This window comes from Xenopus tropicalis, chromosome 3, assembly GCF_000004195.4.
Source record: "Xenopus tropicalis strain Nigerian chromosome 3, UCB_Xtro_10.0, whole genome shotgun sequence".
NCBI classification, from domain to species: domain Eukaryota; kingdom Metazoa; phylum Chordata; class Amphibia; order Anura; family Pipidae; genus Xenopus; species Xenopus tropicalis.
The window spans coordinates 8,507,463-8,522,963 of NC_030679.2; the positions used below are offsets into that span (position 1 = coordinate 8,507,463).

General features: G+C 46.5%; 1 protein-coding gene across 23 annotated transcripts in view; it reads left to right on the forward strand.

The window, feature by feature from the left end:
- The first annotated feature begins 500 nt into the window (after positions 1 to 500).
- mical3 (microtubule associated monooxygenase, calponin and LIM domain containing 3) overlaps positions 501 to 15,501 on the forward strand; it is a 147,017-nt gene continuing 132,016 nt past the window's right edge. For 7 of the 23 annotated variants that reach the window (XM_031898579.1, XM_031898577.1, XM_012959365.3 and 4 more), the window contains exon 1: positions 5,140 to 5,414. The gene's annotated coding sequence lies outside the window, so the exon portion shown is untranslated. Of the gene's footprint in view, positions 823 to 5,138; positions 5,415 to 15,501 lie in introns of those variants that run through there. The other 16 variants (XM_031898583.1, XM_012959371.3, XM_012959367.3 and 13 more) reach the window with 9 other exon arrangements.

The following is a 15,501-nucleotide window of genomic DNA, read 5'->3' on the forward strand; positions in this document are numbered from 1 at the left end:
GGAATCATTTAACCATGAAATAAACCCAATAGGGCTGTTCTGCCCCAATAAGGGGTAATTATATCTTAGTTGGGATCAAGTACAGGTACTGTTTTATTATTACAGAGAAAAGGGAATCATTTAACCATGAAATAAACCCAATAGGGCTGTTCTGCCCCAATAAGGGGTAATTATATCTTAGTTGGGATCAAGTACAGGTACTGTTTTATTATTACAAGGGATCTTATACCTGTATAACTAAATTAGTGAAGATCAGAAAAAAATGACTACTTATATAAGCTATGTGGTACTCCTATGTTTGTTACCCTCAGAACATGCAAGGCATTGTGGGAAATGGGGTCATATCAGGAGGAGAGCTGAGAACTGCTATATTGTAGTATCAGTAATGTATGTAGTCAGGACCAGCAGTGACGTTACAGGCAAGAGGGCAAGTCACCTGTTTATGGTTTGTTCCGCGGTGCATCCCGGGGGCAGTAAAATTAGGAAATGATCCTGCAGAGAAGGGGAGCAGCCGCTGTACCAGTCCCATTCCCATCACTGCCAAAGATGCTCAGGGTCCCAGAGGGGTGTAAGGAGGGAGGGAGGCTGCAAGCTCCGTTGCCATGGAGATAATGACGAACTGAGTACCACAGACAGAAGCATGGGGAAGCCAGTGATCCTTCCAGCGGGTACAAGATGGAGACGTGGGGCTCCCCGAGAAAATCTTGCTTTATCTCCGTGACTGATGAATTTGGGACTGAGTAGAGACCTTGACATTAGGAGGAGCAGGGGAATTATAATGAAGCATCAGACGGGAAAGAGCGTAATGACCTTGTCCAGCAGGTAAGGATTCCTGGCATGGCAACCCTGACATGGAAAACACTAGACATTGTAAGAAAATAAACAGGATAATAGTAAGGACCCTCCATTGTTGCCCAGAGGTTTCCTCTCTCATCCGCTAAAGGGCTGTAACTGTGGGATAGTGTGTATAGTAAGGCAAGATGGAGTTCAGGGAGTGTATCTATGGGATAGTGTGTATAGTAAGGCAAGATGGAGTTCAGGGAGTGTATCTATGGGATAGTGTATATAGTAAGGCAAGATGAAGTTCAGGGAGTGTATCTATAGGATAGTGTGTATAGTAAGGCAAGATGAAGTTCAGGGAGTATATCTATGGGATAGTGTGTATTGTAAGGCAAGATGGAGTTCAGGGAGTGTATCTATAGGATAGTGTGTATTGTAAGGCAAGATGGAGTTCAGGGAGTGTATCTATAGGATAGTGTGTATTGTAAGGCAAGATGGAGTTCAGGGAGTGTATCTATAGGATAGTGTGTATTGTAAGGCAAGATGGAGTTCAGGGAGTGTATCTATGGGATAGTGTGTATAGTAAGGCAAGATGGAGTTCAGGGAGTGTATCTATAGGATAGTGTGTATTGTAAGGCAAGATGGAGTTCATGGAGTGTATTTATAGGATAGTGTGTATTGTAAGGCAAGATGGAGTTTGGGGAGTGTATCTACAGGATAGTGTGTATAGTAAGGCAAGATGGAGTTTGGGGAGTGTATCTATAGAATAGTGTGTATAGTAAGGCAAGATGGAGTTTGGGGAGTGTATCTATAGGATAGTGTGTATAGTAAGGCAAGATGGAGTTTGGGGAGTATATCTACAGGATAGTGTGTATAGTAAGGCAAGATGGAGTTTGGGGAGTGTATCTACAGGATAGTGTGTATAGTAAGGCAAGATGGAGTTTGGGGAGTGTATCTATAGGATAGTGTGTATAGTAAGGCAAGATGAAGTTCAGGGAGTATATCTATGGGATAGTGTGTATGGCAAGGCAAGATGGAGTTTGGGGAGTGTATCTATAGGATAGTGAGTATAGTAAGGCAAGATGGAGTTTGGGGAGTATATCTATGGGATAGTGTGTATGGCAAGGCAAAATGGAGTTCACTGAGTGTATCTATAGGATAGTGTGTATAGTAAGGCAAGATAGGGGTAATGGGAAGTACCAGTGGTTTACTTTGTATTGTTAGGTAGAACAGAATTATCCACAGTCGGCTGATGCACTGGGACCCCCTAAGGGGCCCACTGAACATATAGAGGAAAAGTGACCATGTTGCATGTGATAGGGAAGTTAGATTGTAAGCTCCGCTGGGTCAGGGACTGATGGGAATGTGATAGGGACCTTAGATTGTAAGCTCACTGGGGCAGGGGCTGATGGGAATGGGATAGGGACCTTAGATTGTAAGCTCCGCTGGGTCAGGGACTGGTAGGAATGATGCACAATCTCTGCAAAGCACTGCAGAATAAGTTGGTGCTATATAAATAAAGGACACATATACAGATAAATGATGGTTCTCACTCTCCACTAGAGGGAGCTCCTACTCTTTTGTTATTTTTTTTACTAAAAATTTTTTAGACGATATCACTGGGCACAAAAACTCGTAACTGGCCCACCCAATATTAACAAGAGGGGTCAGGATTCAGCCCACAAAAACGTAAAGGTAAGTCAGAGATGGAGTTGCCTAATGGGGCTGAAGTCACATTGTTCTCCTGAACTACCACTAACGCCACTGCCTCTGGGTCTCCATTGTAGTTCAACTGCAAAACCCACCAAACGTCTGACAGATAAAGCTGCCTGTTAGTTATAGTTCCACAATAATTATCTTTGTTTTGTTTTTGCTTCTGTATTTTGGCTTAATGTTCTGCTGTAGAAAACCTGTGCTACTGTCCCAATGTGTCACACCTGTCCCATGAGGGGCAAACGGGGCCAAACCAGAGCAGCACTTGCACGTAGGAACAGTGTGTAATTGGGCACAATGGCATTAGCAGGATACGTTGGTGAAAGCAGGACAAGATGGCAACAGTAGGACATGAGGGTGACAGCAGGACAAATAGGTGAAAGTAGCACAATGGTGACAGTAGTTGATGAATGTCACAGTGGGGCAAGAGGGTGACAGTGGGGCAAGAGGGTGACAGTGGGGCAAGAGGGTGACAGTTGGGCAAGAGGGTGACAGTAGGGCAAGAGGGTGACAGTAGGGCAAGAGGGTGACAGTAGGGCAAGAAGATGATAGTAGGGCAAGAAGATGATAGTAGGGCAAGTGGGTGATAGTAGGACAATGGGGGTTACAGTAGGACATGGGGGTGACAGCAGGGCAAGAGGGTGACAGTAGGCAGTCAGTGGCAATAGGGAAAGATGGCAACAGTAGGGCTTGAAGGTGACAGTAGGACAAGGGGGAAGACAGTAGGGCAAAGTCATTATCAGTAGGGCAATATGGAGACAGTAGGGCAAGTCAGTATCAGTAGGGCAATATGGAGACAGTAGGGCAAGTCAGTATCAGTAGGGCAAGATGGAGACAGTAGGGCAAGTCAGTATCAGTAGGGCAAGATGGAGACAGTAGGGCAAGTCAGTATCAGTAGGCCAAGTCAGTATCAGTAGGGCAAGATGGAGACAGTAGGGCAAGTCAGTATCAGTAGGGCAAGATGGAGACAGTAGGGCAAGATGGAGACAGTAGGGCAAGTCAGTATCAGTAGGGCAAGATGGAGACAGTAGGCCAAGTCAGTATCAGTAGGGCAAGATGGAGACAGTAGGGCAAGTCAGTATCAGTAGGGCAAGATGGAGACAGTAGGGCAAGATGGAGACAGTAGGGCAAGTCAGTATCAGTAGGGCAAGATGGAGACAGTAGGGCAAGTCAGTATCAGTAGGGCAAGATGGAGACAGTAGGGCAAGATGGAGACAGTAGGGCAAGTCAGTATCAGTAGGGCAAGATGGAGACAGTAGGCCAAGTCAGTATCAGTAGGGCAAGATGGAGACAGTAGGGCAAGTCAGTATCAGTAGGGCAAGATGGAGACAGTAGGGCAAGATGGAGACAGTAGGGCAAGTCAGTATCAGTAGGGCAAGATGGAGACAGTAGGGCAAGTCAGTATCAATAGGGCACTATGGAGACAGTACAGCAGGTTGGTGATAAGTCGGCCCTGATAACAACATTAGGGCAAGATGGCAGCACCCAATAGCAGCTATCTGCCCCCGGCTGCAGGTTAATGATAGAAGCTGAGGATCAGGGGAATCTCATTGGCCTGATCTCCTGGGGGATTTGAGGCTGAGGTGAAGCTGTCAGATGGTCTCACTGCGCCTCCCTTAATCTCATTACCTCTAAGCGCCACTCACTGCCCTTGGCTGCCTGACGCGCGGGATCCGCCTCCTGCTCTTACCCCCCCCCATCTCCAGGGAACAGCTCTGTCACACAGCATTGTCACTGCAGGAGGAGGAGAACATTGCCCAGTACATTACCTATCAGAGTTCCCCTTTAAACTGGTGCATTGCCTTCCAATAACCCCTTTTAAATCGGTACATTGCCTTTAACAATAACCCTTTCAACTATCCCCCTCTTAATCCATAAGAGGGGGAAATGCCCCCTATACCTTAGATTTATTTTTCCAAACCAGCCAAAGTCAGTTCTAAAACCAGCCCAAAACTAGCCAAAAGCCACTTGTAAGTAGCCCAAAAATATCCCAGTATGTGCAATGAAAAAAAATTCTAAAAAAATAAAAGTATATATGGGAAAACCTGCCTTTATAAAGTGTATAATCACTACCCAAGCCCTGTGACCCCTGTGACCCAAGCCCTGTGACCATCACATACCCTATAGAGCAGGGAGCAGGTTGAGTCTGAATAGAACAGAAATAGGAGCCTTTGTCTATACTGTCCAATTGCATGCTGGGTATTGTAGTTTTATATTAATCCTAGCTGTAGGCTAATTATTAGATAAAAACTACATTACCTAGCATGCATTGGGACAGACACACTAAGGGGGGGAAAAAACTTTGGCTAGTTTCCAAACTACAAACCCGCCAAGGCTCCAAAAATAGCCCAAAACTGTACCTTGGCGGGTTTGTACTTTGTAAAACCCGCCAGGGCTTTAAATTAGTAGCCCATTTGGCGGAAAAACCGCCAACCCTCATCACTTTAAAACTATGTTCGTACACAGGTGGGCGGTACCTGAGCTGATCCGCTCTCCCACCATTGGTCCGTTTAAGTTGCCCGCCCCATTGTTTCGAACCACCTTTCTATGGCTTGTGGTTTTTTTTTTAACACTGCGGACCGTACCACTTGCGTCATTCACGGGGGGGGCGCAATTATAATTGCCCGCTTTTCACTCTTTGCTTTTCCGCTTGCTAAATCGAGTTTGCATTAAACACGGTAGTAGGGCAGAACAAAGGTTATAGAAATTCCCAGGCCTCCTTTTAGAGATAGTTTAGCCCTTGGCGGCTGTCCCCTCTGTTGTGTATTCCAGTCGTTCGGTCCCGGTGGGCGGGGTCTCCTTGTCAGAGCGCTGCGGCGGCTGCTGGATACAATGTTGCACCACAGAGCCCTTCTCAGAGCGTTGTAAGGCGGCTGGAGTTTGCCGGGCGGGGCCCTGCGAAGACGGGATGCGGTGGAGAGGTGAGGCCGGTGGGGAGATGGGGGAGAGGTGAGGGGCGACCTTTTTGGCAGTGGGGGGGGGGGGGGGGGGGGGGCTGTTGTGTTATATTCCATGTAATACAAGGGTAACTCACATGTTACAGGTTCATAGGGTGGGCCCAATGTAGGCTGCATGGGGTCTTCCTAATTCTCATTAAGCCTTCAGCTATTATTGTGCAACTGTAGGGATTGTGGGAGTTGTAGTTCAACATCAGCTGGAGATATAAGATGGTTTTCACACCCTTCCCAGGGTGCACTTTACTTCTGTATTCTGGGCTGCTTGCCATCTCTGCCCAGTAGCCGCTCATTGTCACCACTACCTCTGTGGCACGTAATTGTGCAATGGGATTGGCTGCGGCAAAGTGATTTGTATGAAGGTCACCATTGGCAGACAGGACTTGGTACAACTTCATTCAGTATATGGATCCTATAGACCAGCCGGGGTCTCCTATATCCCTCCAACCGGGCCGGCACTCCCTAGGCAAGGAATCGGCTCTACAGGAATCTGTTATTCACAATTGGTGCAGCTTGAGAGTGCTGGGAGTTGTAGTTCTACTTCATTTTGACAGTGTCTTGATCATCGTGGGTTAATTTAAGTTGGTCGCCCCCCTCCCTTTCTTTCTTCGTTAGTGTGCAGGGGCTGTCATAATTAGCATCTCTTGGAATATCGCTGCTTCGTTAGCTGTCATGGGGCGTCTTAGCGTAAACACCCTTCCATCAGAGTTGTTTTCAGCCTGAGCTACCGGTCCTACAATTTGTACTGAGTCATACTGACCGTCCCTCTGTATTGTCTGGCAGGGGAAATTGGTTACTATAGCGGGGTGACTGTTACCCCAATGTTTCTATATATCTGTAACCTTGTTATGGGCTAAGGGGGCCCAGCCTGAAGGCCAGTTAGGGGGGGATTTGGGGTGAGTGCTTATTTGTGCCCTGGGTACCCCTGGAACTATAGCAGGGTGACTGTTACCCCAATGTTTCTATATATCTGTAACCTTGTTATGGGCTAAGGGGGCCCAGCCTGAAGCCAGTTAGGGAGGGATTTGGGGTGAGTGCTTATTCTTGAGCATGATGTGAAGGATTGAAATCTCTCCGCATGTGTTTGACCTTGGGGACAGATTGTTTGGCCGTTTATCACTGTTTAAACTCAGACTCCATTATTATGCAGTTACAGTTAAATAGTAGTTACACCTCATGCACAATAACATGCCAGCGATTCCCACCGTTTCTCCTTGTAGAGTGTAAGCTCTTTGGGGCAGGGCTCTCTTCCCCTCCTGTATCGGTTACTGATTGCTTTATATGTTACTCCTTGTAGATTGTAAGCTCTTTTGGGCAGGGCTCCCTTCCCCTCCTGTATCGGTTATTGATTGCTTTATATGTTACTCTGTATGCCCAATGTATGTAACCCACTTATTGTACAGCGCTGCGGAATATGTTGGCGCTTTATAAATAAATGTTGATGATAATAATAATAATACGCTCCCTCCCTGTATCGGTGAATATTGGAGGGGAAAGGGTTGGTACGAGGCAGTGAGTCACATTGTAGCTGCCGGTGCATCAGCCTTTGTTGTTTATAAAGCGTCGGAGCATTTTCCTGCCTGTCCCGCTGTTCTATTTATTTTACTTACATGTCCATTACTGTACGAGTGGATGATAATGTTTTTGTAGCGTGCAACCCACAATTGAGTTGAGGGAACAAATATATTTCCACCCTCTCTGGCTTGGACTGAACCACCTGACTGGGCTCTGTTTACCAGTTATACAGAACATCTTATTCCCGCGCTGGCGTTGCAGGCGGCGTGTGTTGGAACCTTTTAGTACAGTAGATTATGAAGGAATTTAAATGCCAGTCCAAATGCCAGCAGTATGTGTGTGTGTATATATATATATGTACTTCACTGCTAGTGTTTGACCTGCAAATCTAGGCACTGGTGCAGAAAAGTCTTATCTTTCAAGTGTGACTGCTTAATGGGGACCTTTCACCCTAAGAAATAATACCAAATTCTGTTCTGTTGTGTTTGTCAAGCAAAAATAAACATCATTTACATCATTTTGTTTCCTTTAGTCTTGGAATTACACAATCACCGCAAGCTGGCAGGCACCATTTTGTAGGTTCTGTTATTAAGGCAAGCTTTATATCACCCCAAAATCTTGTTTATGTGCCAGAATGGGGGACCTGATGCCCATGTCCATGCAAAGGCTACACAATTAGATAGTGAGGAGGGAGCGGGAAAAGTGAGTGCTGAATGGAAAGTGAAAGCAATTGTCTGCCCCGCCTCTATGCCTAAAACAATATATGATTGACAGCTGGGATTTTTAAATGGCTTTATAATGGTTATGGATGTGTTAAGAAAGAAAGGTGTTTTGGTTTCATGTTTAATTTGAAAAGGACTTTTATTATACAGATTTTTATGTGTGGGTGACAGGTCTGCTTGATCTCTAAAGGGGACCCCTCACCCACACACAAAAATCTGTATAGTAAAACCCAAACATGAAACCCAAATTCTTTCTTTAATTAAATCATCCATACCTGTGATAAATGTATTTAAAAATCTGAGCTTTCAATCATATATGGCCTGCCCCGCCTCCTATGCCGAAGGCAGTTACTTTAACTTTCCATTCAGCACTTCGTAGATATCACCCAGATGGCAAATGCATAAGATTTTGGGGTGATACAAAGCTTTGCCTTAATAACAGTGCACACAAAACTTAAGGAAAAAAAATTGAACAATCTATATAGTGTAAGTAACGTTTATTTTGCTCAACTAACATGATAGACATAAATTTGGAATTATTTATTAGGGTGACAGGTCCCCTTTAAAGGAATAACTTGGATGTTGTATCTTGTAACATACTGATAATTCAGTGCTTGTATTTTATCCCAGACTGGTCCCTGTGGGTGCAGTGGGTTCCCTGGTGTTGCTCCCCGCGCTGGTTGGGTGCTGGGCACATACGGAGCCCTAAGTGATTCATCCCCTGTGAGAAATCGGATGCCGCGTTTTGTGCGGTCACCGGGCTATTTTTAACCATGTTATACGCAAGCTCCTTTGGCAAGTACAGGGCTGCTAAACACACTTAACCGAGCTTGTTTATGGTCTCTGAAGGGCCGGGGCTATTTTCATATAAAGTTCAGCCCTGTGTCAGCGAGCTCTATTGTCCTTTTTAAAGGGCCGGCGTATCCTATAGCAATGCAGGGTACTTAGAGACATCCACTTAACGATTTGAAGGTATAAATAAGTTTCCTGTTGCTAATTTGATTTTTTTTTTTTTTTTTTCCAAGTTGCGTTCATCATTAAATACAATAACATGCAGACAGCTTAATGGGAATGCTGCAAAGCGACGGGTGACGAGGGTATAAATAAATTACAGTAATGGACATGATAGTTTAAACATAGTAAAAACTATTGGTACAGGTATGGGAAACCCATTATCCAAAAAGCTCAGTTTCTCTGTAATAATAACACAGTACCTGTACTTGATCCCAACTAAGATATAATTACCCCTTATTGGGGGCAGAACAGCCCTATTGGGTTTATTTAATGGTTAAATGATTCCCTTTTCTCTGTAATAATAAAACAGTACCTTTACTTGATCCCAACTAAGATATAATTACCCCTTATTGGGGCAGAACAGCCCTATTGGGTTTATTTAATGGTTAAATGATTCCCTTTTCTCTGTAATAATAAAACAGTACATGTACTTGATCCCAACTAAGATATAATTACCCCTTATTGGGGGCAGAACAGCCCTATTGGGTTTATTTCATGGTTAAATGATTCCCTTTTCTCTGTAATAATAAAACAGTACCTGTACTTGATCCCAACTAAGATATAATTACCCCTTATTGGAGGCAAAACAGTTCTATTGGGTTTGAATTATTGGGTTAAGGTACGGAGATCCAAATTATGGAAAGACCCCTTATCCGGACTACCCTTGGTCCCAAGCAAACGATTACTTTTTTTTTTTTTTTATTATTATTATTGGGCATTGTGTTCTACCTTCTTCAGACCTGCAATTTATGTGCTACAAGGTTGCTGTGGACACCGAGCCAAGCAAACATAGTTCGAGGCTAATTTCTCAAATTGAGTTTTGTCTGCCAGTGCAGAAACACTATCTATGTGTGTAAGCTGTTGACTATAAAGGAGATGGAAAGTATAAATGACTTACCTGATACCCAGTAGAGGGAAAAAGCAGAACTTTAGGGCAGTGGCACAAGGGGAGATTAGTTGCCCACGATAAATCTTCGATACGGTTGTTTGCTACAGAAACCCTACTATAGTTTATATAAATACCCCGCTGTGTAGCCCCGGGGGCAGCCATTCCTGCACTGGTACAGCTGGGGTGTTTGCTACAGAAACCCTACTATAGTTTATATAAATACCCCGCTGTGTAGCCCCGGGGGCAGCCATTCCTGCACTGGTACAGCTGGGGTGTTTGCTACAGGAACCCTACTATAGTTTATATAAATACCCCGCTGTGTAGCCCTGGGGGCAGCCGTTCCTGCACCGGTACAGCTGGGGTGTTTGCTACAGAAACCCTACTATAGTTTATATAAATACCCCCGCTGTGTAGCCCCGGGGCAGCCATTCCTGCACTGGTACAGCTGGGGTGTTTGCTACAGAAACCCTACTATAGTTTATATAAAATAACCCCCCCGCTGTGTAGCCCCAGGGGCAGCCATTCCTGCACTGGTACAGCTGGGGTGTTTGCTACAGAAACCCTACTATAGTTTATATAAATACCCCGCTGTGTAGCCCCGGGGGCAGCCATTCCTGCACTGGTACAGCTGGGGTGTTTGCTACAGAAACCCTACTATAGTTTATATAAATACCCCGCTGTGTAGCCCCGGGGGCAGCCATTCCTGCACTGGTACAGCTGGGGTGTTTGCTACAGAAACCCTACTATAGTTTATATAAATACCCCGCTGTGTAGCCCCGGGGGCAGCCATTCCTGCACTGGTACAGCTGGGGTGTTTGCTACAGAAACCCTACTATAGTTTATATAAATACCCCCGCTGTGTAGCCCCGGGGGCAGCCGTTCCTGCACTGGTACAGCTCGGGTGTTTGCTACAGAAACCCTACTATAGTTTATATAAATACCCCCGCTGTGTAGCCCCGGGGGCAGCCCATTCCTGCACTGGTACAGCTGGGGTGTTTGCTACAGAAACCCTACTATAGTTTATATAAATACCCCGCTGTGTAGCCCCGGGGGCAGCCATTCCTGCACTGGTACAGCTGGGGTGTTTGCTACAGGAACCCTACTATAGTTTATATAAATACCCCGCTGTGTAGCCCTGGGGGCAGCCGTTCCTGCACCGGTACAGCTGGGGTGTTTGCTACAGAAACCCTACTATAGTTTATATAAATACCCCGCTGTGTAGCCCCGGGGGCAGCCATTCCTGCACTGGTACAGCTGGGGTGTTTGCTACAGAAACCCTACTATAGTTTATATAAATACCCCGCTGTGTAGCCCCAGGGGCAGCCATTCCTGCACTGGTACAGCTGGGGTGTTTGCTACAGAAACCCTACTATAGTTTATATAAATACCCCGCTGTGTAGCCCCGGGGGCAGCCATTCCTGCACTGGTACAGCTGGGGTGTTTGCTACAGAAACCCTACTATAGTTTATATAAATACCCCGCTGTGTAGCCCCGGGGGCAGCCATTCCTGCACTGGTACAGCTGGGGTGTTTGCTACAGAAACCCTACTATAGTTTATATAAATACCCCGCTGTGTAGCCCCGGGGGCAGCCGTTCCTGCAATGGTACAGCTGGGGTGTTTTCTACAGAAACCCTACTATAGTTTATATAAATACCCTGCTGTGTAGCCCCGGGGGCAGCCGTTCCTGCACTGGTACAGCTGGGGTGTTTGCTACAGAAACCCTACTATAGTTTATATAAATACCCCGCTGTGTAGCCCCGGGGGCAGCCATTCCTGCACTGGTACAGCTGGGGTGTTTGCTACAGAAACCCTACTATAGTTTATATAAATACCCCGCTGTGTAGCCCCGGGGGCAGCCATTCCTGCACTGGTACAGCTGGGGTGTTTGCTACAGAAACCCTACTATAGTTTATATAAATACCCCGCTGTGTAGCCCCGGGGGCAGCCATTCCTGCTCCGGTACAGCTGGGGTGTTTGCTACAGAAACCCTACTATAGTTTATATAAATACCCTGCTGTGTAGCCCCGGGGGCAGCCGTTCCTGCACTGGTACAGCTGGGGTGTTTGCTACAGAAACCCTACTATAGTTTATATAAATACCCCGCTGTGTAGCCCCGGGGGCAGCCATTCCTGCACTGGTACAGCTGGGGTGTTTGCTACAGAAACCCTACTATAGTTTATATAAATACCCCGCTGTGTAGCCCCGGGGGCAGCCGTTCCTGCAATGGTACAGCTGGGGTGTTTTCTACAGAAACCCTACTATAGTTTATATAAATACCCTGCTGTGTAGCCCCGGGGGCAGCCGTTCCTGCCACTGGTACAGCTGGGGTGTTTGCTACAGAAACCCTACTATAGTTTATATAAATACCCCGCTGTGTAGCCCCGGGGGCAGCCATTCCTGCACTGGTACAGCTGGGGTGTTTGCTACAGAAACCCTACTATAGTTTATATAAATACCCCGCTGTGTAGCCCCGGGGGGCAGCCATTCCTGCACTGGTACAGCTGGGGTGTTTGCTACAGAAACCCTACTATAGTTTATATAAATACCCCGCTGTGTAGCCCCGGGGGCAGCCGTTCCTGCACTGGTACAGCTGGGGTGTTTTCTACAGAAACCCTACTATAGTTTATATAAATACCCCGCTGTGTAGCCCCGGGGGCAGCCGTTCCTGCACTGGTACAGCTGGGGTGTTTTCTACAGAAACCCTACTATAGTTTATATAAATACCCTGCTGTGTAGCCCCGGGGCAGCCATTCCTGCACTGGTACAGCTGGGGTGTTTGCTACAGAAACCCTACTATAGTTTATATAAATACCCCGCTGTGTAGCCCCGGGGGCAGCCATTCCTGCACTGGTACAGCTGGGGTGTTTGCTACAGAAACCCTACTATAGTTTATATAATACCCCGCTGTGTAGCCCCGGGGGCAGCCATTCCTGCTCCGGTACAGCTGGGGTGTTTGCTACAGAAACCCTACTATAGTTTATATAAATACCCCGCTGTGTAGCCCTGGGGGCAGCCGTTCCTGCACTGGTACAGCTGGGGTGTTTGCTACAGAAACCCTACTATAGTTTATATAAATACCCCGCTGTGTAGCCCCGGGGGCAGCCGTTCCTGCACTGGTACAGCTGGGGTGTTTGCTACAGAAACCCTACTATAGTTTATATAAATACCCCGCTGTGTAGCCCCGGGGGCAGCCGTTCCTGCACTGGTACAGCTGGGGTGTTTGCTACAGAAACCCTACTATAGTTTATATAAATACCCCGCTGTGTAGCCCTGGGGGCAGCCGTTCCTGCACTGGTACAGCTGGGGTGTTTGCTACAGAAACCCTACTATAGTTTATATAAATACCCCGCTGTGTAGCCCCGGGGGCAGCCGTTCCTGCACTGGTACAGCTGGGGTGTTTGCTACAGAAACCCTACTATAGTTTATATAAATACCCCGCTGTGTAGCCCCGGGGGCAGCCATTCCTGCACTGGTACAGCTTCCCTTTAGTAACAGCAATGACAATAAACGCTGCACTTTCTCCCCACAGTTTCTCACAACATTATTAGCGGTTTCACTGCTTCCTGTGATAGTGAGTTGTTTATCCTTCTATACATGTGAGTGTTCATTTGCATTGCTGCCTGTGCTGGGGGGTCACCTTGTAATCTTTTGCTGTAAAAGGAAAAGTTGCCCTTGTCATTTTTAATAAGTGCTAGCAAAAAAAAAAAAAAAAAAAAATACAGTTCTTTGTTCTGTAGTTCTTCAGCTTGTTGTTTAACGGAGAATTACAACTTAAAAAAAATTAGGCTAGAAATGCTGTACTTGTACCATAACCCTTAAGCATAAAGATCCGTGCCACTGAAAATACCCCCAGTAGCCCTTCATCTTCTTTGCTGCTGATTCCTCTGGGCTGCTGTCACTTACCTGAGCTTAGGGACTCAAGGCCCCCATACACGGGCCAATTGTAGCTGGTGATATGGGTCCCTTGGACCGATTCGTCTGCTTATCGGCCCGTGTAGGGGCAGAAATGACAACCATACCCAACCGATATCTGGCCTGAAATTGGGCAGATATCGATCGGGCAGGTTAAAAGATTCAGTCGGATCGGGGACCGCATCGGCTCGTTGATACGGTCCCCAAACCGACTGCTCCATTGCCACCATTATAATTCGATCATTAGCCTAAATGTTCCCCGATATCGCCCACCCGTAGGTGGGGATATCGGGAGAAGATCCATTCCAAATCTTCACGTGTATCGGCACCTTTACTCACAGTATACGGTATCTACACCAGGGATCCCCAAACTTTTATACTCGTGAGGCACATTCAAGTGTAAAAAGTGTTGGGGAGCAACGCAAGCATGGATAAAGTTCCTGGGGGTAGCAAATAAGGGCTATAATTGGCTATATGGTAGCCGCTATGTGGACTGGTAGCCTATTGAAGGCTCTGTTTGGCTTTACACTGGGTTCTATACAATCAACACTTGCCTCCAAGCCAGAAATTCAAAAATGAGCACCTACTTTGAGCCTCCTGGGAGCAACATCCAAGGGGTTGGGGAGCAACATGTTACTCCTGAGCCACTGGTTGGGGATCACTGATCTACACACTATAAATTTCATATTATTAGGCTGTATACTGTGCAGGCCCGGATGTGTGGCGAGGCCACAAAGGCCTGGGTCTAGGGTAGCAAAAATTTTGGGGCAGCATGCTGCCCAGCCGAGGCGGGTGGAGAAAGGTGGTGGCTTATGGGTGCCTGAAAAGAAATCTGGCGCTGATACTGTGCACTAAAAATAATTAATAATCTGAAAGCATTAACTTGTATGACAAATGTAACCTTACTCTATCCTAATGTGTTGTTGATTTCCCACAACCCCTAACCCTAGCTTTCCAGCAAGCAGCCCACTGAGCATGTGCAGTGCCATTGACACACAAAAGATGGCCTAACAAGATGAGGCACACTATGGGCAACTTTGCAGCCCTATAACAGTAATGATCCAGGCCTTCTAAGTGTCACTTTCTCCTTAAATCATAACAGTACCAGACGGAAGCACTGTCTGTCTAACCACAAAATCAGCCTTAGGTGTTACCCCTGGCAGTGGCCCCCCTTAGAAATGCTTAGGGTGGTCTCTAGTGACTGTGGGGAGTTTTATCAGCTGCACCCTGTGCACCAGAGCTTGCTATCCAGAGCCACGTTCCGCTCTTATCAAGAACAGCACAGCACCCGTCAGCAGCTGTCATGTGTCCAAGAGAGCACTTGCTATTTGAGTGCGATGTATTCACGTTCCAGGGTGGGGGCAGTTTAGAATGGAGGAGTAAGTCCAATAGCACTAAGGATCAAGTACAAGGTACTGTTTTATTATTACAGAGAGGAAATAATTTTAAAAAAAATTTAATTGTTTGCTTATATCTCCCTTGCTATGGGAGATGGCCTTTCCATAATTTGGAACGTTCTGAACAACGGGTTTCCGGATAAGGGGTCCCATACTTTTACTCACAGGTGCATATATTTACATTAATATTAATGGCAAGTACCTTTGCTGAGCTTGAGTGATTTGCCAGCCTAAATGGCAGTGGAGATTAAAGGTCCCCATACACAGGCCGATTTTAGCTGCCGATATGGGTCCCTTAGACCGGCTCAGCAGCTTATCGGCCCGTGTAGGGGCACTAACGACTGGCCTGCCCGACCGATATCTGGCCTGAAATTGCCCAGATATCGATCGGGCAGGTTTAAAAATTGTCGGATTGAGGACCGCATTGGCTTGTTGATTCGCTCTCCAAACCAAATGACGCCTATACCCGTCGTTCTAATTCGATCATTTGGACCCAGGGCCAAGTGGGGATATCTGGAGAAGATCCGCTTGCTTGGCGATCTCAGCGTGTATGGCCACCTTTAAGCTCCTGTGTGCCACGAGATTTCCAGGACTGGGGCATAGC